General features: G+C 40.0%; 1 long non-coding RNA gene across 3 annotated transcripts; it reads left to right on the plus strand.

Annotated features, from left to right (window-relative positions):
- Positions 1 to 20,148: 20,148 nt before the first annotated feature.
- On the plus strand, positions 20,149 to 21,346 carry LOC111882457 (uncharacterized). Of its 3 annotated transcripts, none has more exons than XR_006190890.2 (4): positions 20,150 to 20,501; positions 20,613 to 20,736; positions 20,805 to 20,991; positions 21,103 to 21,346. It is a non-coding gene; the product is annotated as an uncharacterized LOC111882457 (long non-coding RNA). The 3 variants fall into 3 exon arrangements; XR_006190889.1 differs by having other exon boundaries at positions 20,811 to 20,991; XR_002847157.2 differs by having other exon boundaries at positions 20,149 to 20,501; positions 20,613 to 20,991.
- Positions 21,347 to 21,776: the final 430 nt, after the last annotated feature.

Genomic DNA, 21,776 nt, shown 5'->3' on the forward strand with positions numbered 1-21,776 from the left:
GTGTTGATACATAGGTGCATGTGATTGCATACACTTCGAGGAAGCTGAAGCGTCATGAAACAAAGTATCCAAATAATGGTCTGGAATTAGGGGTGGTGGTTTTCGCTCTTAAGATTTGGCGCCACTATCTTTATGGTGTTCGGTGTACCATCTACACGAACCATAAGAGCCTGAGATATCTTATAGATCAGCCTAACCTGAACATGAGGCAGAGGAGTGGGTTGGATATAGTGAAAGATTATAAATGTGAGATTATGTATCACCCAGGCAAGGCCAATGTGGTGGCCGATGCTTTGAGCTGGAGAGCGGTCAGTACCCCGATTCAGGATGTGTGTATGAGGATTAGTGTGATAAGGCTAGTTTTGGAAATGATCAAAGAAGCATAGTCGGAGACCATAAAGGAAGAAAATCGGAAAAATGAGCGGGTGATCGGTCAGATTTCAACATTTGATATCGACAGCAGGGTGTTGTTGACTCCTTACGGACGGGTTTAGGTGCCTTATCCTGGTAGGGCTCAACATGTATTAATGGAGGAGGCCCACAAGTCAAGATTTTGAATTCATCTAGGGCCTACCAAGATGTATCTCGGCCTGAAGCATAATTAATTGTGGCCGTGTATGAAGAGGGATATGGCCAGATTTGTAGAGCGATGTTTGACCTGCCGGAAGGTCAAGGCAGAGCACCAGCACCCTCACGGAAAGTTGCAGCCCTTGGAGGTTCCACTATGGAAGTGGGAGCAGATCATGACGGATTTTATTACAAAATTGTCAAAGACTGCGAGGGGTTTTGATGCTATCTGGGTGATAGTGGATCGTTTTAAGAAGAGTGCTCACTTCCTAGACATAACTGAAGGTTTATCTGCATAGAAATTAGCTTAGATTTATGTCCGATAGGTGGTGACTCCGTATAGGGTGCCGACTTCGATTCTGTTGGACCGGTATGTTCGTTTTATTTCCAGATTCTAGAAGAGGTTACACAATGATTTGGGGACCCGGTTACATTTTAGTACTGCTTATCATCTGTAGACCGACAGGCAGAGCGAGCGGACTATTCAGATACTCGAGGATATGTTTCGTGCCTGCATCATTGACTTTGGTGGGAGCTGGGACTCCTATCTCCCATTGGCTGAGTTTTCTTATAACAACAGTCGTCATGTCAGCATTGACATGCCTCCCTTTGAGCTTATATATGGGAGGAGGTGTTAGACTCCTATTTGTTGGGGCAAGGTTAGACAGAGGGTTGGGGGAGCACTGAGATAGTGCTTAAGACGACCGAACTTATCTAACAAGTCAGACAGAGATTGATGATGACCCAGAGTCGCCAGAAGAGTTATGCAGGCTAGCGACACTCTGAGCTAGAGTTTCAGGTCAGAGATTTGGTACTTCTAAAAGTATCACCCTGGAAGGGTGTTATTCGCTTCAGGAAGCGAGGTAATCTGGGCCCCAGGTTTAACGGCCCTTTCAGAGTGTTGGCATGTATGAGCAAGGTGGCTTACCGGTTAGAGCTACCTGAGGAGTTGAGTTAGATTCACAATACCTTCCATGTTTCCCAGTTGAGGAAGTGTATATCTAATGAGACAGTTTCCGTTCCTTCGGAGGATATTCAAGTCGATGACAGCTAGAACTATATCGAGAGGCCTATGTCGATTTTGGATAGGAGAGTGAAGACCTTGAGGAACAAGGTAGTTAACCTAGTTAAATTTCAATGGCAACACTGGAAAGGCTCGGAGTGGACTTAGTAGCCCGAGACTCAGATGCACGAGCACTACCATGATTTGTTTTCCAAGGCTAATTTTGAGGGAGAAGTTTTATTCTACGGGGGAGAATTGCAAGATTTGGTTTTTAGGTATTTCCATTTTAGTCCTTGGCTTAATTAAATTTTACATATTTGGTCTTTTATGTCAAAAGCCTTGCATTTCAGCCCATAAATTGGGGTTATGTGAGGTAAGCGCAATGTACATGATCGAGCCTTGGAAACATGGGACTCATGCTAGTACGTTGCTCGTACATGTGGTACGCAGGGCATACTAGCTCAACTCATAAATCCTAAATTTAAGGGTTTTCTCCTTATTTAATCCACGTTATGCCTCCATTGGACATTTCTTATTAGCCTCCTTTCCCTATAAACCCTAGATATTAAACCCTACCCTTGAGAGTGAGGATCTTGGAGTCTTTTGGTGATTTTGTGCATTCTTGTTGAGAAAGAAGGTGGTGTTGCTTTCAAGCTTGTAGATCCTGATCAAACTCCTTGATCTTATGCGTCTTTTGAAGGTATAAAGTATATACCTTGCTGATGTTCTTTCTAGATCTACTTAGATGGGTTTTTATGAGCTTTTTGTCCCAATGCTCGGACCTTTGTAATTATGGAGTACTCCAGAGCATATTGGTTGTCCTTTTAGAGGTATTAGAGTGCTTAGATTCATAAAAATGGTTGCTTGATCGTTCCCTTTGACCATACATGATTTAAGTGACTTAGAGTGTTGTAGAAGATAGAGTTTTGTGTATTGAGACCTATTTATCCATGCAAAAGATTAAATTCAGTGACTTTATAGGTTAAGCCATTCTATAATGGTCAGATCTAAAGTTGAGATAAGTGTCTTAAAGGATTAAGACATAAATGTTGTTGATTATGGACCAAGCAAAGTACAATGGGCGTACTCCTGGCTATGCCTCGCATAGCTAGGCCCATCCCCGATGAATGCTGACTCGAGTTGTACGCCCCGCATGCGGACGAGAATGTGGACTTGTTGAATTTTGCTAACTTTTGACTTTGGTCAAATGATTTAGGGTTTTAGACCATGGAAGGGAAAAATGGTCTTTTTGCCTTTTAGGGGTGTAGTTATGGGATTGGACCTATGATTCAGGATAATGACCTTGATTGAATACAGATAATTATTGTGTTTATTAGGAAATGTGTAGTTCCAGTAGTTCGGGTGTGACATTTATCTGTAGACAGTATCAGGTGAGTCTCCTCACTTATTCTTACCTGTGTGGTAGAATAGTTGTATCTATGACAACCGGCTGTGTAACGTCTCAAAATTTAAGACAAAAAATTTGATTTTTTATAATAAAAAAACCATCATCCAAAACATTTCATAAAAACCATAATGAAATCAGAGTATATCAATAATCATCCAGTCAAATAAAATATGGAGCAATGTGGTGTGTACGATGCGATCATCCCAAGCTCTTCCCCCTTCGATCTGGAAGTACCTGAAACATAAACGGAAAACCATAAGCATGAAGCTTAGTGAGTTCCCCAAAATACCTCATACGATACATATCAAACATACAATGGGCCATGACCAAGAACCATCAGGACCCGCTCGGAACATATATGTCAATAATATGAGATGGGCCCTACCTCATCACATTCATTAGGACCCACATGGCATCGGGCCCCTCCCGACATTCATACAGACGCATAAAACACATGTGTAAGTCCCCAAAATTGCTTGTGTATCAATCAGATCAATTTGATGGTGCGGAATCCCAATCAATTGGATGATGTCAGATCAAAATAAGAAGAGAAGGAGAAGAAGAATTAAGATGAATCTATGATGTATTAATGAAATTGAGTGATGCTTAGATTCTCTCTCATACACACTTCTTCTCTCTAACTTTCTCTCTTTTCTCTAGCCTTACACTCCTACATGCACTCCTCTATTTATAGCACTCCTAGCAGTACACGAGTGTACAGCTGCACACGCGTGTACGGCTGTACACAGGGTGTGCGGCCGCACACACATGTGCAGCCGTACACAGCCACAAAATTACATATTACATTATAGAAAAATATATTTTCTTAGAAAAGCAAAGTATAAACCATATTTTTTGACCAAACAATCTCCCCCTTGGTTTATAGCTTTCTTTTCTAATTTACCCAACAAACTCCCCCTAAAAAGTAGCTGGCTATTCTTGTTAGTCTTCATTGGGAACTTGGCTTCAACATTAATCTTCAAATTCTTCACAGCTTCAAGATGTACTTGATGAATCTTCAATGAATGACTTCATATTGAGCGGTTGGGCTTTTCTTCATAATTTGGCTTTGAACGCACGTCGGCTGAGGAGGCTTGATATACTGATTCTTGAAAGATAGCGCTTTCAGCTTGAGAATCTTCAAAAAGAACATCAGAGAGAACAAATCTTCTGGATCACTTCAGTAGGTTCAAGATAGCAGCAGATTGATTGAGGAGGCTTCAATGCAATCTGTGACATAATCTTCAAGTCAGCTTGACCTTTCTTCTGCGGTTGAAGGATTGAATGTTGAAAGAATAATCTTCATTTCTTGCTCCTTCAAATACGAATTCTTCGATGCTCACGGATGAAGCCTTGGCTCAGAAATCTTCGACACAAACTCCATGAGTTTCATCTTCATCTGAATTCACTATTCAAGACAAAACAAAACTAAAAGAAAATTTTAGCACATAAACAAAAATATTTTTGGATTTTTGATTTTCTTGAACAAGAAATAAAACATAAATAACACTATTTTAGGATTTTTTTTTTTAATTTTCTGATTTTTGTTTGGTTTTTTTTTTAATTTTTAATTCTCCCCTAATATTTAAATTAGAAGAAACTATGAACAAATTTAACAAAAATAAAATGATATCTAACTTTAAGAATGATTTGGGATCAAAGTTTTTAGACAGCTTTAATCCACTTGACGGTACCTTTCATATTCACATCTTTGTCTGGTCGATCGTCGGTATTGTGGTCCACTTAAACACGAAAAATTGTGACAATTTTAGGACATACTATAAGTGACAAGACAATGTGATCCTAAGTTCCTAGATATTATATCTGATCCTAAGTTTCTAGATACTATATCTTAAGAACCATTCATAACCATTCAGCTGACGACGACCAGGGATATCGTTGTCCACCTAAATTAAGCAGCGAGATCTATAGACAATCTTTGAGTGCTCAATTTTAATTGTACTGGAACATGTTTCCCGCTTCCTGATATGCCCCAGTAATCAAAGACTTCCAGAGTACTCCTTACATCGGGTGAGCAGACAATCATTAGGAGAGAAGATAGATTCAGATTATTATCACTTATAGTTTTAGAGGGATTGAGAAGTAGAAGGTTGCATATGCTGTGTACCAGGTCGGATAGTTAATCACGCAAAAGAGACAACATATGGCTAACAGATAAGAAGAATTTCATAGATATAATATGCAGAGAAATAGAGTTGTATATGTTACAGTCCAGGTCGGATTTTGAGTCACGCAAAGGAGGTAACATATGACTAACAGACAGATAGAAATAGAAAACAATTTTCAACAGACCTAATTCATCGGAATTTACCAGTCGCCCCATCAATACCGGAATTAAGGACAGAATCCGCACATCGAGGAAAAGTTAAACCACGGGTCCAGATACGAGTTCATTTAATGTGACGAGTAGATTCCCATATATATCTCCCTGCTCAATCTATCCAAGCATCGTATTGTCAGGCTAAACGGATCTAACTAGGTTAAGATTTGTCAAGTCTATAAATTTCCTAAGTTCAACTCTGCTTAGTCATGTCCATTTATAATTTTTCGTGCCTAACGACGCATCAAACCAGAGCATAGACCCTTCAACTTTGGGTACGTTACGCAGACTTAGATTGCATGTTATCACTTGATAATATCACTTCCCAAAAAATCTCCCTCAAGCACATTTCATAACCAACATATATATATATATATATATATATATATATATATATATATATATATATATATATGATTTTCTAATTTTATAATGTTTTTGGATTTTTTAAAATTTTCTAACTTTTGTTTTGGTTTTATTTCTCCCCCTAAATTTGTGCATATGAGAGAAACGAAAGTAAATGCGCAAATTTAAACTATCCTAAAACAAAAATTAGTCTTTAAAGCGATCAGCTTAAGAAAAACTCAGGAGTATAGAGAAGAAAGCTCAAACCGTAAGTCACCGATTGAATTTGCATCTAGAAGGTCTGAGAACAGCACGCATAATCTCAGAACAGATCCGAAAATTCTTCATATCGTTAAGCACAGACCCCATGTGATCCCTTCCTTTCTTCCCTTCCCGCAAAGGACACATACTCTCAAACAAAATTCTGAGTGTTGTATAGTTGAGAGATTCCTCCTATCAAGTGTTTGGAACAACCACTATCAACAAACCGAAGTCTGATGATATGCCTCCATAGCTGCTCCGACACATAGCGGGATCAGTTGGTCTTTGGAACCCATTTGTAGTTGGGTTTAACCCATTTCTTTTTCGATCTGATGGGTGGCCCAGTACTTGCTTTTCATCTTGATGTCAGTCGTTGAGATGACTTTGATTTTGGCTTCACGGGAGCATCTCTTGGATTTTGCTTCTTGGCTGACATTCCCTTCATGCCTTTGGGATTCAGATTCTTGGCCTTGTGGGTTTGATTCTTGGCATTCTGCGCGTTCCAGTCACCATTGTCTAAACATGACCTTGTGGAGTTTCTTTTAGAAAATCTCCCTCTTGGCGCGTTCTGCCAGCCTTGTGCATAGTAGGGAACGTATGCTCGATTAGGACAATTTCTAACAATGTGTCCAGGTGTTACACAGTGAAAACAAGTCTTTTTCTTCACTGTGAAGTTGTTTGTTCCTACCCCCTGGTGGCTTATCTTTGCCTTGTTTCTGGTTGTTCCTTCAAGCACAATTACAGCAAGCACTCTGTTTAGCGTGAATTGGTGGTTTGTATTTACCAACAGCAGGTCGATCGAAAGTAACTGAGTTAGAAGCAACAGATTCAGAGTTCAAGGAGTCATTGGATTGTTCAATTGTTTTCTTCTTGTTCTCATCCTCTGCTACTTTACCTGCACATGAAGTAGAAGCATTACTATCGTTCAGCTCAACACCCTCAGTTGCATGTTCAACAGTTGGTTTACCGTATACCATAAATGGTTCTCGGTCAATCTCTTCCTGAGTCAAAGGTATGGATATATATTTATGATTGAAAGGGGGAGGAACATTATCATACCCTAGACCCTTGTTTTGATTATCTTTGAATTTTAATTGGTTTTCAAATAAGGACTCGACTGTCTCACTTGATGCAGTGTAGTTTTTGAAACTAATATATGTTTTTCCACACTTAATTTTCAAAGCGTCAAGTTCTTCAGTTACAGCAACAAGTTTTTTCTTAATGTAATCATAATTTTCACACTTATTGCTGTAATCTTCTTGGAGTTTTCGGAAATCCTTGATTTTGGTTTCTAATTGAGCTTTCAGGGGTTTCTGTCCTTTCCTGAGTTGATATCCTTCGTATTTTAAGTCCTCATTCTCTCTCTTGATTAGATCTAATGATTCTCGTAAAAATTTAATAGTTTTAACACAAGATGGAGTACATGAAACTTCATTTACTGGAATTGATGTGGAACTCATTTTTTTTTTAATTTTTTTTAATTGCCCTTTGACTTAAAAACAAAACGAGAAAGTCAACCTTAAAATTCAAATGTTAAAAAAAAAAATCAAACTTAAAAGTCAAACTTGAAAAGTCAAACCGAAAAACTAAATTTGAAATTTAAAGTCAAACGAGAAAGTCAACGCTTAAAGTCAAAGTCAAAATTTTAAGGTAAAACGTTAAAAATAAAAGTCAAAAATTAAAAACTAATATATATATTTTTTTGGTTGAAAATGGAATTTTAAAATAAAGAAAATTGATTTTTAGGTTAAAGATGTAAACAATGCAAAAGAAGGGTCGAAATGAAGACGCCTTATGAATTAAATTGGGAAGGATTATATCAACTTGCAGCCAAAAAGAGTTGGAAAGGGTGCTGGTTGAGTTGGGAGGAGCCCCAGGTTCGAATCTTGCAACCCCTGAGTTCCTTTTGATTATTTTCTACTTGCTGCGAAATGTATAAAGTTTAAACGAGCAAGCTATTTAACAAGTTGCCTTATAGCTCAACTTGTTAAGACGTTCGATGTGTTAAAGGTCCTGAGATCTAATCCTTGGAGCCTCAAAAATTCCTTTTTTTTTTAAGTGTACACGGTGCGAACTTCGGACCCTGGCCGCACACCGAGCAACACACATCGAGCCGTACACCGAGGCCGCACACTCCGAGCTGCACACCCGAGCCGCACACCTTCAACCGAGTCGCACACCTTTAACAGATTCGCAAAAAAAAATAACGTTTTTCACCCTTTTTTGCTCCAAAACTCGATCAAAAACTCGTTTTTATGAAAAATGCAAAGAAGAAACCCCCCTTATTTTTCAGAGATCAATCCAAAACCGCAATTATCTTTTCAAAATAAGATCAAATAAGCTCCAGATCTGACAAAATTGATTGATACAACCTTGCTCTGATACCAATTGTAAGTCCCCAAAATTGCTTGTGTATCAATCAGATCTAATTGATGGTGCGGAATCCCAATCAATTGGATGATGTCAGATCAATATAGAAGAGAAGGAGAAGACGAATAAATTGAATCTAATGTATTGAGAAGAAGAATTTAGATGAATATATGATGTATTAATGAAATTGAGTGATGCTCCTTACAATAGATTCTCTCTCACACACATTTCTTCTCTCTAACTTTCTCTCTCTTCTCTAGCCTTACACTCCCACATGCACTCCTCTATTTATAGCACTCCCAGCAGTACACGAGTGTATAGCTGCACACGCGTGTACGACCGTACACAGGGTGTGCGGCCGCACACACATGTGCAACCGTACACAGCCACAAAATTACATATTACATTATAGAAAAATATATTTTCCTAGAAAAGCAAAGTATAAACCATACTTTTTGACCCAACAACATGCAATAATCACTAAGATAAATAGCATACAATACACTCCCAGGGTAAATGACCATTTTACCCTTTACTCACTTGGCCTTGTAACCAATGCCCGACCTAATAGCTCTGAAAGCCCAATATAACCCAAAATCCTAAATGGCACCCAAAGCCTATTATGGGCCCAATCCAAGAAGGCCTATTGCTAAATAATAGCCCAAAGTCCAGAAATGATCTAATGTCATAGAAGTTTAAGGTCCAAACCCAATCAATACAAAGCCCAAATAATCCAAGCCCACCACTTCATGGGCCCACTAGTTAGCATATGCTTGGCATACCTGGCTCGTATGCCTTGCATACACGGCTAATCTGGAAACAGGACTCGCACCTAGTACGCCCAACGTACTGGCCTGACTCCAAGTCCTTGCTCAAAAGTCTTAACGATTTAAGAACTTAACATCCAATCCTCAATCAACATCATATTAAGGCCTTAAACCACAAAGTCGAAGACTTTAAGCCTTTACATGGATAAAAACACCCAAAGTCCAAATCTAGCATTTAAACTCCATTAAGAAGATGATTTAAGGCCCAAAGTCCAAATCTAGCCTTTGCATGGATAAAAACACCCTAAAGTCCAAAAACACCCCAAACCTCAAAGCCTTTAGATGAAGATTTGAAGAAGTTGGGAAGATGTTTATCAAACATCTGTTCAGATGAACAAAAACAAACTGAGTTACGGGAACTAGAGCCAACCTTGCATGGTTGACCTAAACCACTCAAGCTATCATTTTTATGTACAAGGGACCTCAGAAAACCCTAGATCTATCATCCTAAGCTTCTGGAGTTGCTAATACTCCAAAACAAGGCTTAAAGGACCCAAAATATGCACAAATAAGGCCCTAAACTAGATCTATCATAAGGAACCATCCAGTTAGGAGCTTTATACCTCAAATAGTTTGCAAAGTTGATGAAGATCCTGGATCTTCAAGCCCCAAGTCTACCAAAGCTTCACCACCAAGCTTTTCCTTCAAGGGACCCAAAAAACACTACAAAATCATACAATGGCTCACAAATGCTCAAATAAGGCTAGGGTTTCGCTCTTAGGGTTTGGAGAAGAGGAGGCTAACCATAAGATGCTCCCAAGGCAACATAAGTTTTATAAATAGGGCACAAAATTTAAAAATTAGGGTTTGTCGTTGCTTACCATACGCCCAACGTACTCCCACGTACGCCCAACATACGTGGGTGCCTCCACATCAAACCCTCGATCAAAGCGTAGTCATACATTACTCCCAACATACTCGGCTAGGGACCATTTGGGTCTAACTATTATTATTGTGGTATGCTGCTTATGTGTGACTGAGAGTTCGGGTAGTCTACAGGGCTGCTGATAACCCACATGGCATGTTGTTTGCCCACTGAGACCTCGTATAGTCTCCAAGGTTGCTGATAATCCATAGTTGTTTTTGTGTTGTTCTGTTTGAGATATCTTAAGGAACTCATTAAGTTTTGTGATTACATTTGTTGATTATATGTGTTTCAGGTACTTCTGAGGATTGCGGTAAAGCGAAGGTCTGATTGTACCCACTCATTGGGAGATTTTGGTTACTAGGCATTTTGTGGCACTAAGATATTTGTGATGATGATTTTTACTAGATATTTGTGATTTTCTGATGATTTGGTTTATGAACAATATTTTGGGTAATTTAAAAATGAAAATTTTGGTTTGAAATTTGATGTGTTTCATCATTCGGGTCAAGCTTAGTTTTAAAGACCCACATACATCCTATATGTTTTACGCCTTTAGGGAGTCCATGTAACATCCTGTTTCTGATTGTCCGTGGTTAGGGTTCCTAGGCTGCAACCAAGCAAGAGGGAGTCTCGGGGTTGTGACAAGTTGCTAGGAGCTTTGGGCATCTCGTCACCTATATGAGGGAATCTTTGGATTGAAGATAGAGCATGGAAGAGAATAAAGTTGGAGTCAAGGCTTTAGATTTAAGCTTTCTTGTGGATGGAGCATCATCTAAAGGTATAAAGCTTAGAGCTTTCTCATCCTTTTTGATTTGTGCATAATATGGTCCATTTTCGGGTTTTTGGTCCCAAAGCTTGAAGATTTATGAGTTGTTGCACTCCAAAGCCTAATATATGTCCTTACAAGGGTTTCTAGTGAAGAGGATCCATAAAAATAAGGTCTTGGACGTGGGAACCACCTCATGCATGAGATATGAGTATTTTTAATCAAGAGAATGAGAGTTTTGGGTGTTTGTGACTTTATCAACCATGCAAAGGGTTAAATCCCCTGACTTTATGGAGTAAGATCCATTAGGGAGCCCAGATCTGAGCTATGAGCTAAGGTCTTAATGGGTTAAGACCAAGAGAATGGATTAAGCATAACCGGGCGTACGCCCAACGTAATTCCAGTACGACCCGCATATTGGGTTGAGGTCCCCGATCAGATTCGTGTATGCTAGTGTACGTTGAGCGTACCAAGGGAGGTACGCCCCGTGTAACCTTACTGTGGGCTTTTGGGTTAGATCTTTTAATGGGCCTTAGGGATTGGGCCTGGATGTTTGGGCTTGTGTATTAGAGACTTTGAGCAAAGAAATATTATATTGTACTTTGGGCCCTTGATTTGGGCTTACCATTTAGATTAAGAATTGGGCCTTGGGAGAGCCCATTTATTATTAGGCCTTGGTGGGCCCAATGGGTTTTAGGTCATTGTTGGGCTAGTTAGTGGACTACCTTTGACCTAATGAGTGAGAGTTTTGGACTTAGTTCCTAATTGGGATAATTGTGGGTTTGGCACAGAGTTAGTGGTCGGTGTGTAGCAACAGCAGCTATAGGAGCTGTTCGTAGTCTGAGGTGAGTCTTCTCACTATACTTACCATGAGTGGTATCCTTGTGTGACTGAGATGTCTTATGTGCTTATTTGTGTATTGTGATATTCGGCATTATGTCTCTGTGATTTATGTTGAGTATTGTTATTATGAGCTTGATAAGTTAGGATCGGAGGGTCCGCATGAGTTCTAGGACCGGAGGGCCCCACTGAGACACATTGACCGGGGGGTCTTATCTGAGTATAGCCATGAGAGGCTACTGAGATGTGTGTGGTAATTTGGGGAACTCACTAAGCTTCGTGATTACCGTGTTATGTGTTTTTTGTTTCAGGTGTTCTCGGGATCGCGGGAAGGCACCGGCTCGATTGTACACACTAGAGAAAGAGTTATGTTTTAAGGATCCTGGATTATTAAACAAACAATTATGGAGATGCGTTTTGTAAATTAAATAAATGAGATTTTTTGAAATGTGTTTTGAGAATTATATGAAATTACAATGAAAAATTTGTTTGGAAATTTACGGTGTTACAAGTTGGTATCAGAGCCTTGGTTTGAGGGATTCGGATGCACCTTCGGGTAAATCTGGACTCAAACTGAGGATTTGAGGAAAATTTTCAAAAGAAATGATTTTCTAAAATGAGCAAATGTGTACAATCAGCCAGAGCCCGAACGGTGATTTTCCAAAATACCCTTACTTTTGTGTTAAGAGATACTATGAGATATTTTATGAGATATCACGCATGCTAGAGATAGGCTAAGTATTTAATAATTTAGGACTAGAGTGGCCTGATTTGTGATGCCTTAGCCTAGGAATTGCTGCTATTTGTGTTTTGCTTTTGAGTATGTGCGGAGTGAGAGTATCCAACATGAATCCTTTTTAGAGAGGGATTGGAGTAAAGGAGTAATCTAGGAGAGATATATTGATGAGCATTTGAGGAGTCTACTAAGAGAGTAGTCAAATGCCCGTGTGGGTTAAAGTTGCTTGAGTTCAATGATATCCTTTGAGTATGAGGGGAGCAAGTGGGTAACAACCTAGAGTGGTTTTACATGTTGGTCGATGTTATTCGATGCCCGAATGCTGCTTGCTTCATGCTTTGTGGAACTCTTGATGATGGGAGTCAGCTACTAAGTGAATATGACGATATTCAGGAGGTAGATGGTTGGCATCATAAGGAGTTCTTCAGCAGCTGATGGTGGAGAAGTGTGAAAACCTAGGGAGAGCCTAGGGGAGGGTGACCTTAGCCAGATGAGTACGCTGATAGAGGAGAGTATCTCACTGGAGAGCGAACACATGTGACGGAATTGGTGATTGAGAAGGTTGAGAAACTACTTAGAAAATTTGGTAGGATCCATGTGGAAGGTATGGGTAGATGTGGCAGGTAGTATGGGCCCGTACTACTGAAAGCAGAGGACCCATACTCGAAACAGGGAGAATTCTAGAGGTTTTAAGTAGCAGTTTGAGAAGAAAGAGAACATGGTTCGAGTGCCATGATTCATAGTGGATTGAGAGGTGACCACTTGGTTCGAGTACCATGATTCGTGGCGGTTAGTGTTTCTGGTTCGCCAGTTTTTCCGTGGTGATTGATCAGGCTGAGATCAGTTGTGATAGAGTGTAAGGCTAGAGGGCCATGTCTAGAGAGTTTTAATGGAGCATACCTAGAGAAGGAATCGAGTTAGTTTTCGAGAGATTTATTGGTGAGATGCCAGTAGGAGTCGCAAGACACAGGGATGAGTAGAGATGAGACTTTATGGAAAATTACGGACTGAGCTGAGCAATCGGTCGATAGTTGAGATGTCACTTTCAGTGACAAGAGTTGCGTTGTTCCCATTTCCTGGGAGAAGCAAAACGAGATGTTGAGCTTCCGGTTTCAGAGATGGAGGTAAACCCCGTGGGGTAGCATAGGGTTGCAACCTTTTCACCAGAGTATTTGGGCAATATGCTTGCTGCGAGGTATTCCTTATACCACGAGAGAGCGATTAGTGGAGACTGAGAGGAGGAAAAAAAAGATGCCTTAGTCGATTCAGGCATGCTTTTAGCAGCGGTTTCAAGTGATCAAGAGGAGTATACTGGGGCGGTGGCCCTCGTTGTTATACTATGTATCGGCTGTGGGAGTGAGGTCTCGTGCTTTGATGATAATTCCTGTGTTGGGAGGCTGGTCGAGGAGTCGGAGACGAGGTGTGTGGTAGTGAATTATTTCCGTACCGAGAGCCAAGATTGTATTGGAATAGTTGGGGTACTCGGCGGTGTGTCAGCCTGAGGCTTCGAGATGACTAGAGGCAGTCACATCGAGAGGATTTTAAGATTTTTGCCTGAGTTACGAGATATTTGGAGCTGTTTGGCTTCCATCGGGAAGATCATTGATGCAACTACGTGGTACATTCCAAAAGTTAAATGTGATGCACGCGGAAGCTGTCTGTGGAGTAGACTGTGGGTATGCCAATTGGTGATGGGTCGAACCCTGAGTGGGGGAGGACTGAGTATTTTATTAAGAGGATCATAGATTTGGTTAGATACTGTTAGAGAGTTGGTTATGGAGATCTGCGGTGTGGACACAGGAAATCTGGGTTGTTGCTGGATGAAGCGAGGTGCAAGGTGGGATGATGTACGTGTATGTGCTTATGAAAGGATGAGTGAATCCACGGCAGGTGGCTGTTGGTCAGAGAATTTATTGTGGTCAGGGATTTTCCAGTTTGCAAATGTTGAGTTCGAGGCGGTTGGATTGCTGAGTTCAAGGGGCAATTGCTGAGATTTGTGGGCATCGGTATGGATTGTGATTTATACTCCAGGAGGGGAAGCAATTGAGTTGTCAACTAATTTCAGAGTCGGTATGGGATGGTGATCAGTAGAGAATGGAGCTTCGGATTTTTGTCAACGTGTTTTCAGTCGTTGGTGATTCCTCCATGTTTTAATTTGTGATATTGGGGTATTTCGAGATTTTGAGTTGCGTGAGTGGAAGATCAGTGGTTGAGGCAAGACATCGTGAGATCTAGTGATGGTGTACCGAGGTACCATGTATGATGTCTTGGCTTTTTTTTGTCATGTTGAGACTCGATATGTGGAATGGAGAGCGGAGTACTGGGTGACTTTTGTTCCAGTGGGGACCCCTCGGTTAATTATCGTCAGAGTCGGACTATCTAAGGGCATAACCATGCGAAGAAAAGTGCCTTACCTACGAGAACTTACATCAGGAAGTGGTGGTGCATAAACTGAGTGGCTGTGTGTCCTTATCTATGTTGGGTTGTGGAGCATGAGTTAGTGAACTCACTGTGGTTTTGACTTGATGATGAGATTTTGAGGTGATACGAGAGCGGGTGGATCCGAGTGGGGGATAATCACTTAGGATTATCGGGAAAAAACCATGGAGTGAGCCCATGGCAATTCAGTGAGTAAGAGCGTGTTGTAAGACTATGGGGAGTCGTAGCATCCATGAGTCAATGAGAGAAAGGGTATCGTGTGACTGCGGAGAGCCACAACATACGTGAGTCAGAGAGAGGGTATCGTGATACTGCGGGGAGCCGTGGTATTCACTAGTTAGAGAGGGAGTGTATCATGTCACTGCGGAGAGCCGTAGCATACGCGAATTAGAGAAAGAGTATTGTAAGACTACGAGGAGCCATAACATCAGTGAGTCAGCGAGAGAGTGTCGTGATACTGCGCGGGGGGGGGGGGGGGGGGGGGAGTTGTTGTAGTATTTGCTAGTCAGTGTATGGCGCATAGGAGTTCTTAGGCTTGGGTAGCCTTATCGTTTGAGTCTTCGGATCCTGGTTGCCGAACCAGGGGTAAGACGGGGTTCTTCGTGTCAGTTGGGAATTGATATATCCCAGGTGAGTGGGGATTATCGTAATCAGAAGGAATTGGGGAGAATATGTGTTCTTAAATCCGTGAATCTTGGGTCATGAGTTGAGTACCAGATTGGAATTGAGTGGTTCCAAGTCTTCTATTGAATCAGACTCTCGAGCTTGAGTCTGGATTCGTTTATGTGTTGGGTAGGCGAGATGAGGTTTCGGTTTTGTAGATGGGTTTTATTTTGAGGGATATTGATCTTCACCTGATTTCTTAGACCGAAGTGGGTCAGATTCGGGGGGTATGAGAATACTCGCGAGACGCATGGAACCAGTGGGTGGTAGATGACAAAGGTCAGAAGCTAGACAATTTCAGATGAGTTGTAGCATTCGCTTGGGGTAAAGCGAACTTTGTGACTTGTGTGTCACGATGAGCCGAGATAGTTATCGTGAGAAGGAAGTTGGTGAGACGTTTTAGTTTGCTATGAGTAATCTATGGAGGTTCATCGTTTGGGTCGTGAGCTGACCTGGTGCTCAGTATTGAAGGGAAATCTGAGAGGAAGTCGGGGCTTATGTCTATGGGTGTCAGAGGATACTTCCAAGTGAGTATAGTGTTGTTAGAGTCTGTTAATCGATGAGAGATTAACATGGTATTTTGTGAGGATGGTCTGGCAAGGAGACAGACCACTAAAGTTTTCTAGTTCAGAAAGAGTAAGATCAAGTACTACAACGTCAGATGATTCTGTTCTTCTTCGGGGTCGGGAGTTCCTATTAGGATCAAGTGTCTTTGGAAGTGATTGTTGTATGTTAAGAGGTCCTTTCGGTGGTGCTTTTTGGGTTATCGGTTCGATCTAGATGTTGATAAGGAGCGATTTTGAGGGCGAAATCTATTTCAAGTGGGTGAGAATTGTAACATCTTGTTTCTGATCGTCCGTGATTAGGGTTCCTAGGCTGCAACCGAGTAAGAGGGAGTCTCAGGGTTGTCACAAGTTGCTAGAAGCTTAGGGAATCTCGTCACTTATTCGAGGGTATGAGGTTCGTGGGATTTGAGGTTATGTCGAGGAAGCAATGACAGTTGATGATTTGGCAAGATAAGTCCCTTAGTTGAAATTGTTGGCAGCAGAATACATTAGGCTTAAGCATGTGCACGCTTAGCGTACTCATGCGCGTAACATTTAAGCTGAGCCACCTAGTACGCTGGGCGTACTAGGCACAGAAGGAAACCCTAATTAAGAGGAGTGTCCCTATATAAAGAATCAGATGGCCTCATTTCTGGCCACCATCCTCATTCAATAAACCCCCCTAAATCCTAATCCTCATTCTTGAGCTTGTGTGTGACCATTGTGAGTTTATATGTGTTTTATGGCATCTTTGGAGTGAAGCTGGAGCATGGAAGAGAATACAGTTGGAGTCAAGGCTTTAGATTTAAGCTTTCCTGTGGATGTAGCATCATCTGAAGGTATAAAGCTTAGAGCTTTCTCATCCTTTTTGATTTGTGCATAATATGGTCCATTTTAGGGTTTTTGGTCCCAAGGCTTGAAGCTTTATGAGTTGTTGCACTCCAGAGCCTAATATCTGTCCTTATAAGGGTTTATGGTGAAGAGGATCCATAAAAATGAGGTCTTGGACGTGGGAACCACCTCATGCATGAGATATGAGTATTTTTAATCAAAAGAATGAGAGTTTTGGGTGGTTGTTACTTTATCAGCCATGCGAAGGCTTAAAGTCCCTGACTTTTTGGAGTAAGAGCCATTAGGGAGACCAGATCTGAGAAATGAGCTAAGGTCTTAATGGGTTAAGACCAAGAGAATGGATTAAGCATAACTGGGCGTACGCCCAACGTAATTCCAGTACGCCCCGCATACTGGGTTGAGGTCCCTAATCAGATTTTTGCATGCTAGTGTACACTGAGCGTACCAAGGGAGGTACGCCCCGCTTAACCTTACTGTGGGCTTTTGGGTTAGATCTTTTAATGGGCCTTAGGGATTAGGCCTGGATGTTTGGGCTTGTGTATTAGAGACTTTGAGCAAAGAAATATTATATTGTACTTTGGGCCCTTGATTTGGGCTTACCATTTAGATTAAGAATTGGGCCTTGGGAGAGCCCATTTATTATTAGGCCTTGGTGGGCCCAATGGGTTTTAGGTCATTGTTGGGCTAGTTAGTGGACTACCTTTGACCTAATGAGTGAGAGTTTTGGACTTAGTTCCTAATTGGGATAATTGTGGGTTTGGCACAGAGTTAGTGGTCGGTGTGTAGCAACAGCAGCTATAGGAGCTGTTCGTAGTCTGAGGTGAGTCTTCTCACTATACTTACCATGAGTGGTATCCTTGTGTGACTGAGATGTCTTATGTGCTTATTTGTGTATTGTGATATTCGGCATTATGTCTCTGTGATTTATGTTGAGTATTGTTATTATGAGCTTGATAAGTTAGGATCGGAGGGTCCGCATGAGTTCTAGGACAGGAGGGCCCCACTGAGACACATTGACCGCAGGGGGGGGGGGGGGGTGGTCTTATCTGAGTATAGCCATGAGAGGCTACTGAGATGTGTGTGGTAATTTGGGGAACTCACTAAGCTTCGTGCTTACCGTGTTATGTGTTTTTTGTTTTAGGTGTTCTCAGGATCGCGGGAAGGCACCGGCTCGATTGTACACACTAGAGAAAGAGTTATGTTTTGAGGATCCTGGATTATTAAACAAACAATTATGGAGATGCATTTTGTAAATTAAATAAATGAGATTTTGTGAAATGCGTTATGAGAATTATATGAAATTACAATGAAAAATTTTTACTCATGGAATAAATCTCGTTAATCATGTATTCATTCCATTGAGATAACTGGTCACTACTTATGGCTTCTTGATAAGATGTTAGATCATTGCACTTTCCTATATCCATATCAGCTTCATTAAGGTAAGTTATGTAATCATCAAAGTTAATGGGTCTTCTAGGCCTCGATAACCAACTTAATGAAATTTATGATTCATGAGGCTTAGTGATAATCGGGATTTGCTCCTCTAAGTGAGATGTGCCTTTATTCAATGGAATACTAAATCAAAATTCTCCTCATGAGAGGCACTGGGTGGGGCAGTGTCATCTACAGGAGGTGCAACATGATAAGGATGTAAGTGGATCATGAGCCCATCCTTTTGCACTTCTTGTAGGTTTGCATCATGATGTACATTGATCCCACTGACATTAGAGTTCTCTAAAAACTCGACATGGCGAGTTTCAACAATAAGAGTGGAATGGGAAGGGAAACATGATCTAAATCCCTATTAAAGGTTCGGGGTACCTTATAAAGAAACAACTGACAATTTTTATGTCAAGATTTCTTTGTTTAGGATTATAGAGTCGGCTGGGCAACCCCATACTTTCAGATATCTCAAACTCAATTTCCTTCTCGTTCGGATTTCAAAAGGTTTCTTAGGAAAAAATTTAGAATAAATCCGATTGAGTATATGGACTACCGTTTTTAATGCCTTGGTCCATAAGAATTGAGGTAAAGTGATATTTAAAAACATACTTCTTAGCATGTCCATAAGAGTCATATTTCTCTCTTTGCGGCACCATTCTATTAAGGAGCTCTTAACATGGAAAATTGGTCTATGATCGTGTGTCTCTTTTAAAAATAAAAGAAAATGACCGGGAACCAAACCAATATTAGTATGTTTACCATAATATTTTCTTCCTCTATCTGATTCCACTACCTTTATTTTATGGTCGAGTCAATTTTCCACATCGACACTAAAGGTTATAAACATGTCAAGTGATTCAGATTTTTCATTTATCAAATACAAATATATATAGTTTTAATGATCATCCATAAAAGTGATGAATGAATTATGTCCAGAGGTTCCCGTAGGAAAAGGTCCACAAATGTCAGTGTATATGAGTTCTAATAAACTAGAACTTCTTGTGACAACTCTTTTATTTTCCTTTGTTATTACCATTAAAGGACTCATAGATCATAAATACATGATCAAATTTCTTTGACAACCATTCCTTTATCTTCGAAGCAGCCTTGTTGGAAATGCCTTTCCTTATGGAAAAATTTACAATAAGGAGGTCCATTAGGAATGGTTAAGCTACAAACTACATTTGTATTTGCTTTATGGACATTTGATTTTGATCTCTCCAACAAAGAATAGATTAAGTTTATCATTCCAGGTGATGGTTTCATAGTATCTCACCATGACACAAAATTAGTGCCAATCAAGAGTTCAATCCCATAATTAGGAATTAAAGTGGCCAGTAGATTGATACAATTAATGCATTTATATCTAGAAGAATAGAAGTGGGCTAAAATATATAAGGTATATCACATAAAGTAAGCAAAATTAAGATGTTGAAGATTAAGTCGATTATAACACCAAAATAATAGACTAAACTAAGGGTCTACTAGAATATTGGCTTCACATTGGCTATGACCAAACATTAGTGTTTCGAACATAAAAAAAAGAATAAATATACCATATATATATATATATATATATATATATATATATATATATATATATATATATATATATATATATATATATATATATATATATCGTACATCACCTTTGGATATCAGTGTTGTAAATATTAGCCTAGGCGGCCGATTAATCGGGCGCCTAGGCGTTTGGCGGTCCTCTACCGTTGACATTTATAGCTAATCGAATCGGACGTGGTCAAATTCGGTCAAAGGCGGGTCTAGGCGCCCAAATCGGTCAACGAAAGTCAACGTAAGTTTAAAAAAAATTTAAGGGCAAAATTGTCAAAATGTAACGAATGCTTCAAGGGTTGCTTCCGATTTCTCATTCGACGCAGTCAAAAAAATCGAGATTCTCTCTGCCTCTCTGGACACAACCCACGAACGAGAATGAACAAAGGGAAATTGGTGCATCTACTTCTTCTGTCGACTTTAGCTCCGGCCTCCGATGTCGTCGACTTTAGCTCTGGCCTCCGGTTCGTCATCTCTTTCAAGCAACAACGTCGCAGTCCCCTTCCAAGCTTCAGTTCACGACTTCACGTCTTCGCAGTCGCAGTTCCAACAACATTAGATAAATTTGCAACTTGGAATGAAAACGAAGACTGGAACATCCTCTAAAATCTTCTGTTCTTTCTAAAATCCTTTGTTCTTTCTGCAACATCAGGTAAGCAATGATTTTTTAAAATTGTTTGTTCTTTCTTCATCTTTCTAAAATCGTTTGTTGTTTCTTCATCTTTTTTAATTGTTGGTTGGATTTCTGTCTTGGTTGTAATAGGTAAGGCAGAAGGGTATTTGATTCGGGTAATTTCTTGACCAAAATCTCTAATTGTTTTGTGTATGAAACCATATGCCCACCAAGTGTTCGATCAATTGCCTGAGTGAAGGGTATTTGGATTCGGGTAATTTCTTGACTAAAACTCTGGTCCCTTGATCGTCTGTGAAGTTATTAAGAACCATGGATTTGAAGATGTAGGTGGTTTGGTTCTAGTTCTCGGTTGTGTATGGTGCGACAGTAGTGGAGTGTGATGGTGCAGAACAGATGCATACAGGAAGGTGGTCAATGGACGTGTTTGGTGGTTGGAGCAAAAACGAATGGAGCACTTGGTGGTATTTGGTTGTATGTGTATGTAGCAAAAACATAGATTGGATTGCAGGTTAGTTCTTCATCCCTTAATTCTTGGTTTTATGTGTGTATGTGTATACAGCAAGAACACAGATTGGTTTTGCATATGTCTGAAATTGAATATCTTTTTCCATTTTTCTAGCTTCTACTGATCTCTCAAGCACCACACCAGATGTTTTAAGCAGTGAGTTATGTAAAAAGCTTAAAGGGTTTCAAGCAGTGAGTTATGTAAAAGGCTTAAATGATTTCTTGCAGAATGGCCTCCTTCAAGTCCCCAACCTCATGTCAATGAACTTCTTATAGCAAAAGCGTTTTTTAATCATAGTTTCATGTTATAATGCTATATTTATTAAAATTTTAATATATATTTTTTATTTATAATGTTATATTTAATGTTATATTCTTAGGTTTAATGTTATATTTATTATATTTTTTAATATTTTTATTACTAATTAATGGTTCCCGATTAATCTCCGCCTAGCCGATTAATTCATTGACCTCAGTCCACCGATTAGCCTACGTCGAGCGATTTCTGCAAACTTGGTATATATACATATTAGGCTAACATTTCATCCTATGTATTATCAAACAATTAGCCGTTGGGTTCGTTGTTTAAAAATACATATAATTGACATAAAATGTTATCACTTAAACTTCATTGTCGACTCAAATGATATGTCATTGAGTCAATCATCTAAGATGATATTGAAGTGGGCATTTAATTTGACAAATTAGTCTACAAAACTTTAACTTAATAACTTATTGTACATCAGAGAATTGCAAAACTCAATTCATTAGCCAATCAAAAAAACTAAT

The sequence above is a fragment of the Lactuca sativa genome, chromosome 4 (assembly GCF_002870075.4).
Source record: "Lactuca sativa cultivar Salinas chromosome 4, Lsat_Salinas_v11, whole genome shotgun sequence".
NCBI classification, from domain to species: domain Eukaryota; kingdom Viridiplantae; phylum Streptophyta; class Magnoliopsida; order Asterales; family Asteraceae; genus Lactuca; species Lactuca sativa.